The 16,606-nt window shown below is 43.5% G+C and overlaps 1 long non-coding RNA gene across 1 annotated transcript in view; it reads left to right on the plus strand.

Moving 5' to 3' along the window:
- LOC144334916 (uncharacterized) overlaps positions 1-16,606 on the plus strand; it is a 119,083-nt gene that overhangs the window by 9,104 nt on the left and 93,373 nt on the right. Inside the window, exon 2 of the long non-coding RNA XR_013405174.1 lies at positions 4,339-4,373. This is a non-coding gene — a long non-coding RNA (uncharacterized LOC144334916). The remainder of the gene's footprint in view (positions 1-4,338; positions 4,374-16,606) is intronic.

Consider the following 16,606-nt stretch of genomic DNA (forward strand, 5'->3'; position numbering starts at 1 on the left):
TTTAAATGATCACGTCGAATTTGAATTTTTTGGGGTCGAATATTTTGTGCCCCCAAGGTATAACCTAAATATTGATAAGAAAATCCAGTTAAATTTTTTCTGTGGCAATATTAAGTGAGTAGAAAGAAAGCTGAGTTTGTAATGATACAAAAGCATCTTGCTGCTTTTCTCTGGTTTTAACTTTGTGGGATAAGGGCAGGATTAGGAAGACCAGGCTGTAAACTTTCCCTAGGTTTAATGTAAACATTTATAATTTTAAGACAAGACAAAGACAGGAATTCCATGCAGAAATACGTGGCTTTATATTCCTCTCGGCCATTTGTTTTTTGACTTACTCTTTTAGAGTCCTAAGTATTTCTTTAAATAATAGTCACTGTTTCACCTAAATAGGAGTGGTGGCTATGAGTTTAAAGGATTGTAGCCCATTTTGAACATCTTATTTTTGGCAGCTGAGGAAATATGAGGAATGTTTAAAAAAGCAGCAAATTGTTGTGAAAGATCTTGTTCCCAAAAATTAATATTGATAGGAACAATATAAAAATTAAAAAAAACACTTGACCTTGTTGACCTTTAGGACCGACACAGGTTAAAGGTTCTACGTCTTGATAAATCACAGAAGCAGCACCCAAGCCAGTGAGTATAATTGAAACTTGTCTTTTTTCCCATTGTATAGGCCACTAATTTAAACAAATAATAGACATATTCACCCCCGTATCAATTAACTCTTTTAAAACTATCCCATTAATGTGCAATGAACATAAGGGCTTTTGATTAGAAACTAAAGTTTCCCAAAAAACAGTTTTTTCTGTGCTACGAAACCCTCTCTATTGAGAATACGTTCCCCTGCCTCTAGGCGTATAAATTGTGAAACTTGTACCAAAATAAACATTTTATTAGTAATATCATGTCCTTTTGGCAAAGGGCCACACACTCTAATAGCTAATTTATATACTCCTCTATTAGGAGACAAAGTATAAGGCTGAGTAATAGCTAAGTCAGCAGCGGCGCTCTGCTTAGTTGCCGCATAAAGCTGAGAAACTGGGGTAAGGTGTGGGATCCTTAAGGAGGACTTGAATTTATTCCTTAATGTTGTAGGCCATTGCTCACTGAATATTGTAGTAGACTTCTATTGTAATTGTTGGGGCCCCAAGCCTGTGGGCCCCGGCTCCCGTTTCCCAGGAGAGGAGACAGTAAATTTCCACTTTTATCAGTTTTGGAACGACATTTATTTGTCCAATGTCGACCTTTACCACAATATTTGTACACCTCTGAAGGCAGCTTTCTGCCTTGAGGGATAAAAGTGTTCAATTTTTATGACATTCTTTTTTTTGAAATGTCTAGGTTTACCACACTGCAAACAAACACCTTGTCTGTTATTTCCTTTTAAGGCTTTAGACAAAGCTCCAGCAAATAATTGAGCATCATAAATAGCCCCTCCAACACTAACACAAGTTTTAATATATTTATCTAAATTGGCCCCATTGGCCTTTAACGATTTTAACAATTTTTAACAGTCAGCATAAGCATTTTTAAAAGACAATGTTTATAACACAATTTTTGAAGCAAGGCCAGCACCCACAATTTTGAAGACAGCATCCTGAAGACGGGCTACGAAATCTGAATATAGTTCATTTGTGCCCTGTAAAATCTTCACAGAGGAAAGGGAACATTTTCCTGTTATCTCTACCTTATTTCAGGCCCTTAAAAACAAAGTCTTGATTTGAGTAAAGGCAACATCATCTAAACCAGCCTGAGCATTAAGAGTAGCATATTGGTCCGTGCCTGTGAGTTGTTCCTCAGTGGGTCCAGGGGGATCACACATAACATTTTTTCTAGCCTATACATGTGCCTTGTTCATTTACCAGCTGTGCAATTGTAACCACTGAGAACGATCAAGAAAAGCCTTCCCCAAAGTCTTCCAGTCTATAGGAATTATCAAATTTTCTGATGAAAAATATCAAGAAGACCAAGGATAAAAGGAGATTGAGGTCCATAGTTAGAAATGGCAGCTTTCATTTCTTTTTAAAAATTTAATTTGTAAGGCATTAAATTGGACATTATTGCCACCATTTGAAAACTGAGCATTAGGAGCAAAAGAAGCACAAATAATTGGAAACAGATCCAGCTCCTTAAATTTTTTTTAATTAAAAGTATATATAATATATAATAATACTCATATCCCCAAATATAAAGAATCTCAACATATTAATAAGAAAAGGCAAATAACCCAACCAAAAGTAGCAGAACAAAGAAATGACAATAAACCTATATGTCTAACATCATTACTCACTAGGAAATATGTATATTAATACCAAATTGAGAATCATTACATACACAATACAATGGTTAAAATTTAAAAACACAGAAAATATCAAGAGGTAGTTAATGTATTAAGCAGCTCGAATATTCAACTTCTGTTTGGAGTGTAAATTGGTGGAACCTATGCACCCCTATAACATAACAATTTCCTAGCTGGGGTTATTAATACTATATTAATATTAATAGTTAATATTAATGTGTTTATTTATTGACTATTGAAATACTCATAATATTTTAACAAACAATAAGATATACATATACACTGGTTTTAACATATTAAACAGGTGTTTAGTATAAATTTAAAGTATGTCTGATGTGAACAGGGCTTCAACTTTGCCAAACAAAGGTAAAGATAAGGAAGCCGGGGGGTTGGAGGCACTGGAAAATCCTCTTTTAACAGGGCAGAAGGAAAAGAAACAGGGAAAGCTCGCAAAGGTGAATTAGAAGAATATATCTGTAATATTTGTTGAAGCATTTCCATAATACACTGCATGTCAGAATTTCCCTTAGAAGAAGGAAGAGCTGGCTTTTTCTCTTCTCCCCCTTTTGCTACCCCCCCCCCATCCTCTGTTATCCTGGCACAAATGGGCTCCATTTCAGATTTATTTTATTTTTATTTTTTCCAAATCCTCAGATATCTTTCCTCCTGTGGCTACATTACCACACTCTGAATCAGTCTCAAGTAACTCTAATGTCTGAGTGATAGAGTCACACAAGGTCCACAATTTTAGAGGCATAATATCCCCTAACTGGAGAGCTCTAAGCAGAGTTTTTACTACCTGTAACCATTCTCTGCGATTCAGCTGCACTTTAGTCTGATACTGAAACCAGTAACAATGTTGTTCAACATGGGCAAACCATCACTTCAAAGTCTTTTTCTTTCACTTTTACTCCTATAGACAGCAACAGTCCTTGAAACAGCCGTAAATATTCTGAGGCCAGAGAGATGGAATTCCCCATAATGAAAGCTTAAGAAGGTTCCCCTTAACAATATCCGGGCCTTACCCGCCCCTAGGGGGTTCCCCTTCTTGTTCTCCCCTACTCACCCGTGCTGACCCTGCTCGCTGCGCCACTTGTTGGGGTCCGTGCCGGGGGTGGTGGAGAATGAAAGAACACACAAAAGACAAAGACACACAGAGAACATGGCGGCCGCGCTCAGAGCCTCCGCCTCACTTTATTTATACTCCATAAACCCCACGTCAGCAGAAAGAATGCAATGCAAAACAAACTTTCTTTTCCCAGATGTAACCTTCTACTCAGTTCTTTGTTTCTATGCTCTTCCTTATCTGCCCGCCTTCTTGGCGCCTACGGGAGTTCATTAAAAGTTCAATTGGAGATACTGTCCTTGAGCCCTATCTATTCTCAGCATACTGCTTTCAAAGGCCCCTGCAGCTCCCTGTGTGCTGAGCCTGTGTCAGGCGTGTGGCGTGTGTCACCTGTGTGGCAGGGGTTTGCGTGACACACAGGGACACACGCTTGGGGAGCTGCAGTGATGGGGTCATAGCCACGCAGCTCAGCCCTCGGCCTGAGGGTCTTGGTGCCCACCCAGCTCTTCCCGAAGCAGCCTCAGGGCAGATCCCAGCTCTGCTTTCTCTCCTCGAGATACCTCATGAAGTAAACTAAGCAAATCGAAAGTAGGAAACAGTTGTGAAATGAGGCCTGGTTTCAGGTGTGTGTGGTCATTTCTCTTTACATGTTTACTTCACATACCCCAAATGATATACTTTCCAGCTGGTATAACAATGAATTACCAGCCATTACTGGTACAAAATTCCAGGAAGGATATTTGAGGAGGGCATAGTCTCAAAAACGTGCTTAATTTTCACAGTTGTGATTTGCATGATAAAGCTGTCAGGACTGTGACCTTCTTTTGTTATCTTATTTTTATTTTTAGATCCTTGGGAGGAAGTTATTTAGTGATTACTTATAATTGTGAAAATAATGTAATGATTACAGAATCTCATTAGAATAAATATTATATTTTCTGTTCCTTATGTCAATGAAATCATCTTAATCCAGGCCGATGTTGGCAGGAATTGTCACGTTTAAAATGGGTAAGATATTTATGTGATGTGACGACCTCCCGTATTGTCTCTGGAACATATCAGAACTTTCATCTCAATTCTCACTTGTTGACACCCTACCCTGTTTTGTAATTATTCGTTTGCATCAGAATTTTGAATCCACGTACCTGAGATGATACTTACGTATGCATGTACGCATGCATGTGTGTGCATGTGTGTATGCGTGTGTATGTGCGTGTCCACGTGTCCATGTGCACGTGTATATGCATGTATGTGTGTGCATGTGTACGTGTGTATATGTATGTGTGTATATGAGTGTACGTGTATGTGCATATGCGTGTGTATGCATGTATGTGCGTGTGTGTGCATGCATGTGCGCTCATGCACACACGTGTACATGTGCATGCACGTGTGCACGTGCATACACGTGTATGTGTGTATGTGTATGCACATATGTACACACGTGTGTACATGTATAGGTACGTGTATGCATGTGTATGCATCTGTGTGCACACAGATATACCTTTTCCTTTCATACAGGCTGTTTTGAGTATTGCTGTTAGGCAGTGACAATTTTCTGTTTCCTCAGTCAGAAAATGGGTAGCTCATCATTAATAAAGATGAGCATTCAACATCAGGAATAACTAAATACAAATGAAATTGTCATATTAAATAAATAAATTCCAAAACAAAGGCAATGTTCTGTACTATGTGTTCACATTGAACTTTCTTATAAAAATTGGTGTGAATGTTTCCCACTTATTGGAAATCACATGACTAGTTTAAGCCAAAACGTGGAATATTAATTAATTCTATTTTCAGATCACTTTTGCATATTTATGATTGATCTGTTCTGCTGTTCTGGAAGCTCTGAAAACCACTCTGTCTTACTCTAGCTGATGCCACGGTTGTGAGAATTCAGGGAAACAAGGTGTTTGCCAGTTTAAGTATTTTAGATCTCAAACTGCCTCTTTTCTGCATCATAAACCAGTCTTAAAGAAAGACATAGTGTGACTTGTAGTGGATTATGTCAGTTTTATTTTCTGTGGCTGAATCATCACTCTACGTTGTGAATTAATGTTATTTTTCAGATCGTCTTCATAACACAGGGAGGTTCTCCAGTGTTGAGTGCAGGTTCAGTGAAAGTACTAACACTGTTACTACGGACTTAAACAGACTTGTTTTCTGAGGTGATAACCTTGGAGTCAGGCATTCAGTGTCCGCCCATCTCTTGGTTCCGAGTTCTCGGTCCCCTCCCGCTCTCCTCCCCCTGTACCCTTACTACTGTCTTACCTTCTTTTTGACTCCTAGGCCCTCGGAAGATGGTGTGTTGGGGGCAGGTGCCTGCTGTGAAACTTTGATAACTTTGGGAGAGAACTTTTTCTTTGGAGCAAGACCCCTCTCAATAAACTTTCAGTAGCCTGAGTATCATCTGTTGTGTGAACTATTTGTGGAAAATGTTCAGCATTTTTCCTTGGATTTTGACTGATCTTTCTCCACCTGCCAGTTTCTTCTCAGTTTGCCATGTCTGTACCCTCACCAACCCGTTCCAGCCCTGGTTACGTGTAAAGTATTTGAAGCAGAACTCTGCAGATGAGAGAGTGTGTGTCACCACCCCGAGTTCCCTTCCTGGCCTCTGAGTGTCGGTTGTGTTTTGTTCCGAGGGACGACTCTGAGGCTCCTGGCCCCTGTTTTGGAGCACCCCACAGCAAAGTGGGTGTAAAATGAAAAATGGGTTTATGCTGTATTATTATAATTCATAGAGTAGATGATAAAAATGCTTGAATCTGAACAGCAGCTGAAAATGAGGACATGGTACCAGTTTGAATGTTGGACGACTTTCTTGAAAAAAGCTTTCATCAAATTTAGAAACTGTGCGTGTGCTGTTTTCTATTTCATACTTAGAATCTGTATAGTGTGTGTTGTATGAATGTGTTGTATGAGTGTGTTGTGTTGTATGTGAGTTGCAGGGGTTGTATGTGTGTTGTATGTGCATATTGTGTTGAGTTGCACTTATTGTATGTTTGAGTGTTGTGTGTTGTATGAGTGTGTTGTACGTGTATTTGTGAGTTGCATGCTTTGTATATTGTATGAGTGTTGTGTGTTGTATGTGTGTATGTGTATGTCGTATATGAGTTGCATGTATTGTGTGTGATGTATGAGTGTTGTGTGTTGTATCAGTGTGTTGTACATGTGTTTATGTGTTGCATGTGTTGTGTGTTGTATGAGTGTTGTGTGTTGTGAGTGAATTGTACATGTATTTGTGTTGAGTTGCGTGTGTTGTGTGTATGTTGTATGTGTTATATGTTGTATGAGTGTTGTACGTGCATGCTGTGTTGTGCGTGAGTTGCATGTGTTGTATGTGTTGTATGAGTGTATTGTATGTGTATGTTGTGTTGTGAGTTGCATGTATTGTGTGTACATTGTATGAGTGTTGTGTTGTACGAGTGTGTTGTACGTGCATGTTGTGTTGAACGTGAGTTGCATGTGTTGTACGTGAGCTGTATGAGTGTGTTGTATGTGTATGTTGTGAGTTGCATGTATTGTATGTATGTTGTATGAGTGTTGTGTGTGCATGTTGTGTTGTGAGTTACGTGTGTTGTGTGTTGTATGAGTGTTGTGTGTTGTATGAGTGTGTTGCATGTGCATGTTGTATGTGAGTTGTGTGTTGTGTGTGCTGTATGAGTGCATTGTTCATGCGTGTTGTGTTGTATGTAACTTACGTGTGCTGTATGTGTGTATGAGTGTGTTGTACGCACATGTTGTGTTGTGAGTTGCATGTATTGGTTATGTGTCGTATGAGTGTGTTATAAATGCACATTGTGTTGTGAGTTGCATGTATTGGGTATGTGTTGTATAGGTTGTGTGTGTTTGTGTGCAGTGTGTGTTGTCAGTGTTGTATAAGCACATTGTACATGCGTGTTGTGTTGTGTTGCATGTGAGTTGCATGTTGTCAGTGTGTGCCATGTGAGAGGCGGGGCATCCACATGACTGCTCCTCAGTGAGTCCTGCCTTGCAGCCCCTTCGAGCTTGTATCTTCCCGAGCAGCCTAGAAGCAGCAGCCTGTTTGCCTCTGCCCCTCCCCAGGAGACCTCAGCCAGGTCCTGTGCTCAGCCCCCCGCTGGGCAGTCTGCCTCTCTTGTCTCTCTCTCTTCTCTCTCATCGTCCTCCTGCGCCTCCTCCTTCTCGGGACCTGCATCCTTCCTCTGTGCTTCCTGGCAAGCCACGCTTGGGACGTTGGAGTTCAGGCTGTCCTCCAAACCGTTTGCTCCTCTCTGAAGAGCGCCCCCCCTTGACTGGCCGTGAGCAGCTGGAGTGGATTGCAGGGAAGGGAGGTGGGTGTTCCTGTAGAGACGCCAGGGTCTTACCTGGGGAGAAGGGAGCCTGCACTGGGCAGGCCGCCCTCCTGAGGAAGGGGATGGGGTGGGAGGAGGCTTTCGTGGACAAGGGGCCCACCTCCTGCCCTCCTTCCCTCTATCCCAGTCTGTTGTGAGGGAGGGCGGGACCCTAGGTGATTTCTATGCAGATCTTCAATTATCCACGCTGTGAAACAAATACTTCTGTTTTTAAGATCAGAGGAAATCTCCTTTGTTTGTCTGCCTTTTATTTTATTTTACGTTATGTTTTTTTGAGAAGGAGTTGCCCAGGCTAGAGTGCGGTGGTGTGATCTTGGCTCACTGCAACCTCCACCTCCCAGGTTCAAGCAATTCTCCTGCTTCAGCCTCCTAGGTAGCTGGGATTACAGGTGCCCGCCACCACATCTGGGTAATTTTTGCATTTTTAGTAGAGATGGGGTTTCACCATGTTGACCAGGCTGGTCTCGAACTCGTGACCTCAAGTGATCCACCCGCCTTGGCCTTCCAAGGGGTTGGGATTACAGGCGTGAGCCACCGTGCCCGGTCTGTCTGCCTCTTAGTTAGAACCTGTGCATTTTATGTTTTACATTTCACTTTTCTGGGTCAGAACTGTAGTGTTTCTTTTTCGTAGTGTTGCGATGAATGTCCTTTACGATTAGGAGACTGGGTTGGCTGCCCACTGGAGAGTGGTATCACTGGGTCAAGGTCACCATCTGCCCCAGCAGCGTCCAGAGTGTTTAGAGTCTTTCCTGGACGTAGACACCCTTTTGTCTGACGTTCAGATAAAACCAATCACTGCATTCAGTTAATCAAAGAGGTCAGAGCTGGGAACCGTTAGTGCACATCCACCTCTCCCGAGGGTGTTCACGCCTCTTCCACGCGGGGCTAGGCTGCTGCTGAGCATGGTTCTGCTGGCTGTGGCTGTGGCCTCTTTCCTCAACCACAGCCATCGCAGGCCTGCCACAGTTTTTATTCTTCTAGAAGAGAATAGGCAACACAAGAGAAGCAAGGTATGTTAGATATGAAACCGTTAAAAATTATTTCCTCAAACATTGTATATATTTTTTGCTCACACCTAATTTGACAGCAATTTTAAAAAGATTAAAATGAAAAAAAAATTCCCCTATATTAAGTCTTTGAAAGGCATCCAACTTAGTTTTCATACAATTATTCACTCTTTGGAGTCATACTTTATTGGTTTCAGTAATGTGTAAGAAATGCACCAGCATAAACAGATTTAGGAGCAAACAGCAGCTTCGTAATTATAGTTCAGCTCGTGGGGCCCAGCTGTGGGGGTGCAGCCTGTGCCTGCCTGTGCACCAATAGGGCTGGTCACCTTGAGCATCTGGGAGTGTCTGGGTAAGTGAGGTCTGGGCAAGGCAGCATCCACACACCTGCGTAGTTCTCACTTTGTCCACGTTATCCGACAATGCCACAAAATTATCAAGTAAGTGTTCTCCAAGCGCATATTCAGTTAGTGTTTGGAAAGTGCATAGGTACCTCATACAGCACCTTTAAGAGGAACTAGGAGCCCAGGAATGAGAGCGGGTGTGAGACCTGTACTCTCTTTGCATAGATAAAATATGCATGTGCATATCTGAGGCCAGAAAGTTAGATTGGGGCCAGAATGTGGAAGTCCTTACCTGTGGGATACTAGGGAACCACTGAGGGTTTCGGAGAGAATCGTGTCTCTGATGTGCGGCATGCCGTGGAGCCGGGGGGTGACAGGGCAGGCTCATGCAGGGCACTCGCTGTGGCCGGAGGAGGAGAGAAGGCAGCCAGTGAGCTGAGCAATTCGGTGCCTGGGTCAGGAGGGGAAGAGGGAGTACAGGAAGGCGGATAAAGCTGCGAGTCTGCACCCCGAGGTCGCCGTTGCGCTTTGCCGGAAATCAGGAGAAGCAAGTGTGGACCTGACTCAGAGATACTTAGAGACACCACTGCAAGCTGCAAGTTTGGAAATACAGGAGGAGGCTTGGGGGAAATCTGGAGCAGGGAGCATTTGGGAGCCTCTTAGGTAGAAGTGCACGTCAAGTAGCCAGCGTGTGAGGCGTGCATGTCTGGAGAGAGGAGGCCAAAGGAAAGCCCACATTTGGAAATGGAGGAAGGGTTGGAAGACCCAGAGAAGGCCCTGCTTAGAGTCCAGAGAAGAGCTGGATGGCGCAGTTCACGAAAGCCCAGAGCCGAGAGTTTCCAGGAGAAAGTCCCAAGTGTTGCTGAAAACCAGGGGGCAGGACTCCAGTTGGAGCCTGTGAGGGGAGCCTGGCGGCCCTGATCCCTGAGAGCAGCCAGAGCCTGGGTGTCATGGTGGAACTGGGTGGGAAGTGAGTGCAGGAAGCAGGTGGAGATGGTCCTTCAAGGCCTGGTGCTTCACACAGGTAGCCAGCTGTGGACCGAGACACAACTGGAGAGGGGCCTGAACCCAGAGCATCTCCAGGTGGAGGAGGGAGCCAGGAAGGGCAAAGGTATCCGGAAGAAAGGTGGCAGGCATGGAGCCAGGTCCCCAGGGAGGCTGCAGTCTTCTTTCCCTGTTCATGGACTGGTTGTTGGTTATTTTGAGTTCTCAAAGTCGTCCACTCGGTGCGGTCCAGAGAAAGTTCCCAGGGTCTCAAGCCGGAGCAGGCCTTGTGCTTTTCCGAACACTGTGCGTGTTGACTCAGGGTTACCGTCAATGGCTAATTCTAGCGTGTCTTTTGTTGAAGTCTGCAGAAGAGCCTCAACCAGCACCGGCTTTTGAAGAACTTAGAAAACTTGTGTTCTTCTGATTCTGGGATTTTTGCCTGAAATGCCTCGTATATTTTTGGCTAGGTGTTGTTAGCACTTGTGTTACAGCATTTGGAGCTCTGTAGTTTTGTGATGTGCTAGCTGTGAGGATGTTTAAAATTAGATTCCTAGAAATCAGGTTATAGGAGCTCTCGGCCATGCTTCATGGGTTATGTTTTGACCCCTCATAGTGGACCCCGTTGCAGTGGCTATTCTTAGTATTTGTGGAACACCTGACTGGTGATGCTAGGAGAATGTGATTTGTTTTCTTTGTAAGTCTAAAGTCTAATGACCTTGTAGAGTCTTTATACCCATCTCTTATAAATCAGCTTTAATATACTTGAAAATGTCCTCATTGTGCCCTTGAAAAGCAGGCTCACATTTTAAAAGTCATCCTTTTAAAATCCTTTTCTGCAGCCTGTGCCCTTTGTCTGTTTTGTTACCTTCACTGCAACATCATGAAACAGGGACAAGGGCTAGAATCTGTTTCATACACAGAACTTGAAACAGGGACAAGGACTAGAATCTCTGTTTCATACACAGAGCTGAACTGTGCTGAGCGACCTGCTATGCTGACGTCTGTTTCTGTCATGAGAGGGAACCCAGGCCTCTTGACTTTTCCTTTTGTACATTTTCAAAAAGAATATTTTTTCCTCTCTTGGGTCCATTCCATTGTGGGATTCTCTCCTAAGGCTGTTTCTTTGCGTTCCATTTTGACAAGTATGATTTAGTTTCCGAGATGATGAAAGGGCAGTGAAAAGGCCTGGGAAAGAGAAAGCAGGAAGAGAAGGAATTATCTCATGATTTCAGTCAGAAGGAAATCACTCAGACAGAAACGCTATTCCAAGTGGGTCAGATCCCAGGAAGTGGGATTGAATAAGTGACATGGTATCGCACAACTCTGTTTTACATTCTTGCTGTTGCCAGGGGTAACGAAAAGAACGAGTATATTCATTCCGAGGTCAAATATATATCTTTGCTGACTCTGACTATAATTAGCAGAATTCGTTCAGTTCAAGTTTGAGAATACCTTTACAGAAGAGGGTCTTCGTGCCCATGTGCCTATTTCTATTTATATGTTCACACGTATTGGAGTATAAATGTGTGTGTGCTGTGTGTGAGACCTCATTATTTGAAACAAGAAATGTGCAGTAGAGCTTGTTAATTACGGGAAGGTACATTTGGGGGATAAACCACTTTGTTTAGAATTGAATAATGGGGTCTTTGAGGGATGTATATAAGTATGTGTGTTTGCATTTATGTGTATGAAAGTGTATATTGCATGTATATGTGTTGTGCATGTATGTGTGCCTTTGCGTGTAATGTACATGTGCATGCATGTGTATATGTGTGCATGTGTATTTGTGTTGCATGTATGTGTGTGCATGTGTTACATGTTTAGGCACGACTGCACATATGTGCAAGTAGGCATGAATGGATGCTCATGTGTATATAGTTATACATGTATATTTGTGCATGTTACGTCTACGCATTTACATATGTATGTGTGTCAGAATGTGTACGTATATGCATGTGTGTTTGAGTGTTGTGTGTATGCTTGTGCGTGTGTGTTTGAGTGTTGTATGTTTGTGCGTGTGTGTTTGAGTGTTGTGTGTATGTGTATGCATGTGTTATGTGGTGGTATTATGTGATTATGTGAATGTGTGTGCATGTGTGAATGTATGTATTGCATGTAGGTGTGCGTGTCCATGTGTATGTGTGTGTGTGATATGTGTCTGTGCATGCATGCATGTGCACATTTGATTTGTGAATCCTCTCTGGGAGGGGCATGTTCCTGGAGACAGTGCATGGGATCCTCCGCTGTCCTCTCAGGGAGAGAGACATTGTGAAAGTTCGAGCCATTAGGTAAACATGCCTGATGTTCTATAAAATATATATTTAAATATACCACTGGGGTTAAATATATGTTAAATGGGTGCAAAGCTGTTATATTGCATTAAAAGTCATGTTAGTACTTCCTGGTTAAAGGCTTTGTGAATGATTTCCTGTACATGGGACATAATACACCACACAGAATTACAGCGGGTCAATGGTATTTGCCAGGAGGTCTGGCTTATGATTGGTATTTCTAGTTGCAGACATGCAGGTTGAGCTTTGCTGGACTCAGAGGAGGGTCATTGACTCTGCCCACTGAATGATACCAGCGTCTCTGCTGCTTCCTTTTTGTGCCGGCTTCCCAGAGCTGGGACAGACAGCTGCTCTCAGACGCATTGTACTTTTCTCTCCATAAAAATCTGCAGCATTTGTTAGCAGTCCAATAGCAGACCGAGTGGCAGGTCCAAGGGCAGGTCCAGCGTCAGGTCCAGCATCAGGTCCAGCGGTAGGTCCAGCATCAGGTCCAGGAAGAGGTCCAGCGGCAGGTCCAGGGGCAGGTCCAGCGGCAGGTTCAGCCAACTTTCCACATGGCCCATGTGAAAATGTACCCTCTCCCTTCCATTTTTTAAAGCAGTAGTTATTAGTAGAGCCTACTGCCATTTCTCCTTGAGCTCCTCACAGTGGATGGTAAGCATTTGCTTTATTAAAGCAAAGTTCCGTGCTCTTTGTGCTAAGTCTCCTCTGCCTTTCTGTGAGAGGCTAGAATTGGGATTGACCCTCAGCTGTGCCAGAGCCTTGGTACCTGTCTCAGTTCTGGAATCTATTCTGTGCTTGTTGCCTTCCATCCACCGACAGCCGTCTGTCTTCCTGTCACTCCTTCAACACGGAGTCCAGCAGAGTGCACACAGGTGAGCCTGTGTGAATGCTGGTTTTGTAGGATCTTATCGGGACCTTAGTCATCTTTTCACTAGGAAACCAGACACTGCAAAGGACTTAAAGAAAAGCCCAAAGAAGCCGTATCAGTAGAATCATAGAGACAGAATCCTACAACCATAGGAAATGGCATTGATTATCATGAAATGTGCATTTATGTGAGGCATAGTAAAACATCACATTTCTTACTGGGTAAGAGCTTGGAAAAGAGATTATGAAAGTATAACTGACTCTACTCTTGTATCGTGGAACATGGTAAAATGATGCAAGGTATTGTATAGAATGGAACAAACAGAATAGAATTATATAGAGTAGCGCAGAATAGAACAAATAGCATAATGTTATATAGGGTAGCATAGAATAGAAGAAACAGTGTAACATTATGTAGTATAGTATACAATAGGAAAAATCGTATTACATGGTCTAGAATAGAACAAGTGGGATAGTATTGTAGAGTATTCAGTTGAACTAATGACGTAGTATTGCATAGCATAATACAATCTAGATTAGAACACACAGCATAGTATTAATATTACGTAGTGTGGTGTGGAATAGTAGAGTCGCATGGCACAGAACAGAGAGGATAGTGTTCTGTAGCACTGATGCAGGAGTTTTGCTCTTTAGCTCAGCTGGGTCCAGGTTCTTGTCTAATGACCAGGAAGAAACAGGCACGGGGACATCGAAGAGTGAGTGCAGTGGAACTCGTTAAGCTAAAAGTTAAGCTCTCAGCGAAAAGAGGGGTCCTGAGAGTAGATTGTTCGTCGCCCCCTTCCCAGTTGACTACAAGGGCTTTTATGTAGAAGCTGATGGGGCTGGGCTCGCTGTCTAAGGAGCAAATATTCACCCCATTCCCTCGTGTGCATGGGGACCCTTAGTCTGCTGTGAGCATGTTTAGGCGAGCCCCCCGTGCAAGTCCCCCTATCTGCACAAAACATGGACTGGAGGCTCTCTGGGACCCTTCCCTTACTGTCTGCCTACAGCAAGCTGGCTAACTCCTTTCTGTATAGAAGAAAATAGAATAGAATAGAACAGATAGTACAGTATTTTATAGTATGGAGTGAAGCTGTAGTATTCTATCATAGAGAATGGAATAGTATCGAATAGAACAAACAGATCGTACTAGTGTAGTATAGAATAGTAGCCTCATGCAGCACGGAGCAGGGTTGTGCTCCCTATGTACAGAGTGTAACCACCAGGAGAGCGTTCTTCAGTGGGGCGTCACTGGCCCTTCATATTTCTTTGGTTCTGCGGAAATGAGGAGAGGGAGTTAAGAGAGGGGGAGGAGGTTGGCTTTCTTACTTTTAAGGCGCTCATTACTTCTTGGGGATCATTTGATGGTCCCCTTTGGTAGTATTCTGTGAAGCAGTCTCTGTACTCTGTGTAGGGTGAAATGTGGGGCAGTCTGTGGACTCTGTGTAGGGTGAAATGTGGAGCAGTCTGTGGACTCTGTGTAGGGTGAAATGTGGGGCAGTCTGTGGACTCTGTGTAGAGTGAAATGTGGGGCAGTCTGTGGACTCTGTGTAGGGTGAAATGTGGGGCAGTCTGTGGACTCTGTGTAGGGTGAAACATGAAGCAGTTGAGAAAGGATGAAGTCAGAAGTAGCTCAGCAGAGATGCACCAACTCTTACCTGGGAGACTGTGGAGCAGTCTGTGGACTCTGTGTAGGGTGAAATGAGGTGTTTTATGTAAATAGTTGTCTCATGCCTGGCACATGGCAGAGCCTCCGTGGATCTTGCCGTCATGAACCCTCTGATAACTTCTCTACAGTGCCCTCCACACTATAAATACCACCCATTGTGGGAAGTCCGGGCCTTTTCAAAGGCTGGGTTTCGTTTTAACAAAATTGGAATGCCCTGCATATTTGGAATGGCCAGATCATCCTGCACTTTTGACTTCACCTGTCCAGCTAGGTACACCTCCCTGCGTGCTGCCAAGGTTTACGGCGGAATTCCCTGACGCCACTACCCTCACTGCCTGCACCTGAATCTGCTGTGGGGTCATTTCCTTATTGGACTTGTCTGGGGACCTCCTGAGGGGTGGATGGGTGAGGACTGGGTTATCTGGGGAAGGTGTTCATGGCATTCCTGTTTGCAGTCTGTGTCTCTGTTGGAAGAGATGCTTTTAGCACATCCGTTAATCCAGACGTGATTAGCAAGGAGTGTCTCTCCCAGGTAAGAGTTGGTGCATCTCTGCTGAGCTACTTCTGACTTCATCCTTTTTTAAGTCTGTTACAAAGAGAACTTTGGTTTCTCAAGGTTTAAGAATTAATGTCAAAGAGCAATTTAGTGTTCTTTTTGAGTCACCAGCCTTGCTGTGGATGATCCATGAGTCCTTGGTGGTTAGGGCCACAGCACAATCGGTGGGCCGTCTGTTCCCCACCCTGGTGGATACTTTCTCACCCAAAGAAATGTATTCTGTTAACATGTCTCAATTAGAATATTTTAGTAGGAGACAGAGTTATGGCTCTTGTTTTAATTTGTAATAGATGATTACTGTAGCAGGGTCAAGGTTGAGACTTGCAGTGTAGCTCATGGAAAACATTGATTAGAAACACCCAAAATATATCACCAGCTTTGTTGCTGCAGCTCCAAGGGACTAGGAATGCATATATATTTTTTCTTTTGTTATTATTTATTATTTTTATTTTTGAGACAGAGTCTTGCTCTGTCACCCAGGCTGGATTGCAGTGGCATAATTTCAGTTCACTGTAACCTCTGCTTCCAGGGTTCAAGAGAATCTTGTGTCTCAGCCTCCCAAGTAGCTGGGATTACATGTGCCTGCCACCATGCCCAGCTAATTTTTGTATTTTTAGTAGAGACAGGGGTCTCACCGTGTTGGCCAGGCTGGTCTTGAACTCCTGACCTCAAGTGATCTGCCAACCTTGGCCTCCCAAAGTGCTTACATTACACACATGAGCCACTGTGCCTGGCCACCATGATCATTTTAAATGTGGCACTGAATATCTGCCTTTTTTTTTTTTTTTTTTTTTTTTTAAGAAGTGCAAATGTTACCTCTCACACCTCTATTCTGTTGCTGGCCTGGGCTGGCCAGCAGGGTTCCCAGGCTCGAGGCCATGTCTGAAGTGTTGTTGGACAGTGTGGATCTGTGACCCCTTGGTCTTTGGGGACGTGGGGCACCCCGAGACACCCACAGTCTTTCGAGGGCTTACGGCTCTGTGTGTGGCTGCTATGAGGCAGCTTTCGGTGGGGAGGAAGGAGAGCAGAGCCCATCTGTCCTGGTGCGGAAAATGCCCAAGAAACTAAAGAAATGGTACAAAAAAACATTATCTGCCCTGGTGCCATTTCTGTTAAAAAAAAGAAAAAATTCACTCTGAATGTGGCTCTGTGCTTGAGGAGGATAGAAAATACCTGGAAAGGC

This window comes from Macaca mulatta, chromosome 15 (assembly GCF_049350105.2).
Source record: "Macaca mulatta isolate MMU2019108-1 chromosome 15, T2T-MMU8v2.0, whole genome shotgun sequence".
Taxonomy (NCBI): Eukaryota; Metazoa; Chordata; class Mammalia; order Primates; family Cercopithecidae; genus Macaca; species Macaca mulatta.